Below are 1,689 nucleotides of genomic sequence, written 5' to 3'. Positions count from 1 at the left end.
GCCGCTCAACTCATTTTGAACAGATTTCAAACTTACAGATTTTGAATGAAGCAGCCATATGAATGAGAGCCAGCCAAAATAAAACAAGAGGAGGTAATGTATGTCACCTCTAGCCTACAAAAGCTTTCACTGGTGATTCACCAGCCTCTTATTCCCTCTGCTGACCAAATGCGGAGGACAGGAAAGCCCAGTAGGAGAACAGAAACACACACAGAATAGCTTGCTCTCCTGAAAGGATTTCATTTAAATGGTGAATAAACTATTCTACAAGCCACTGGGATATGCGGATTTATCTGTTACAGTGGTTACTATTACCTTAATGGATACACCTCTTCACGAAACTATCCTGCACCTTCATTTTATTTTTTTTTTCAGGCTTATTCATTCCTTTATTTATTTTAAGTAATCTTTACACCCAGTGTGGGGCTTGAACTCATAACCCCAAGATCAAGAGTCACAAGCTCCACCACCGACCAAGCCAGCCCGATGCCCCTCGCACGTTCATTAATTTAAGAAATATTTAACAAGTAAAGAGCAGCCACTGTATCAAGCCATTGGGATGCTGTAGTAAAACTGGTAAGATGCTAGCTCTCTTGGAGCTTATAATCTCATGGAAGGGAGACAGCCATTAAATGAGTATGCAAATAAATAGTAACCAGTGTCAGATAGGAGGAGGTGCTAGGAAAGAAATAAGACAGAGTGAAGACCAGCAGGATGAAGAGGCTGGTGTAGGTGGGGTGCTCATGGAAGGACCCGTGAGGATATGACATTTGGGTGGAGGCTTGAACGATGCCTCAGCTACATTTCTTTGGAAAAGAAGCATTTTCCAAAATGAAAACTTCCTTTCTAATATCCTTTCAAAATAAGCCTTCCTGCTCTGACTCAGAGCACATGCCAACGAATCATCGGAAATCTCTCCCTAGCATAAGATAGCTAACTGATTCCACAGCTAAAGCAGTAGCAGCCGAACCACGATCACCTGACTTGACCAAAGTACTTTTTGACAATCCCAGAGCCCTTGATTACCTAACTGCTGAACAAGGGGGCATTTGTACAATCACAAATCCACCTATTGCATATGGATAAATGCCTCTGAAGGCGTAGAAATTCAATTACATGAGATCAGGGAACAAGCCCGTTGGTTATAACAAATTTCACCTATTGACCGTCTCCCCCCCCCCCCCCCCCCCCCCCCGCCTTCTTTCGACCTACTTAGTGCGTTACCTTCAGTTTTGGGCTCCTGGTTCAGAACCATCATAAAAACTAGATTTGTCATGTTACTTTTGATTCTGCTTTACATAATTATTTTTAAGTCTTGTGCCTGCTGCTTGGCAAATCTTTGTAGAACTAAATTCTGTAGGGTGACACCAGTTTAGTGCTTTGATGTGCTCTCTGACATTTATGACCTTGACAAGCTATAGACTTCGGATAAGAACTGCCTGAGAATTCTCTCTCCTAACCAACCTTGTTTTTTTTTTTTTGTTTTGGGGTTTGTGTGTGTGTGTGTGTGTGTGTGTGTGTTTGCCCAGGGGTGGGTGCAAACAAGTCCTGTGCTACCACAAATTATGCAGTTGAGTTTCCCGCATTTGGGGACATCTCAGGGGTCAGCCCATCTGGAATACAAAGGATGAGCCTCACCCTCAGAAAACAGTCTACATGATCATGGTATCTCCCCTGCCAGGTTAGTAT

The 1,689-nt window shown here is 43.0% G+C and overlaps 1 non-coding gene across 1 annotated transcript; it reads right to left on the bottom strand.

Moving 5' to 3' along the window:
- Positions 1-1,525: 1,525 nt before the first annotated feature.
- On the bottom strand, positions 1,526-1,689 carry LOC123937627. Its single transcript, XR_006817506.1, has one exon. It is a non-coding gene; the product is annotated as a U1 spliceosomal RNA (small nuclear RNA).

Source organism: Meles meles, chromosome 2 (genome assembly GCF_922984935.1).
Source record: "Meles meles chromosome 2, mMelMel3.1 paternal haplotype, whole genome shotgun sequence".
Lineage (NCBI taxonomy): Eukaryota > Metazoa > Chordata > Mammalia > Carnivora > Mustelidae > Meles > Meles meles.
Note: the sequence above shows the minus strand (reverse complement) of the source record. Positions and strands in the feature narration are given on the sequence as shown.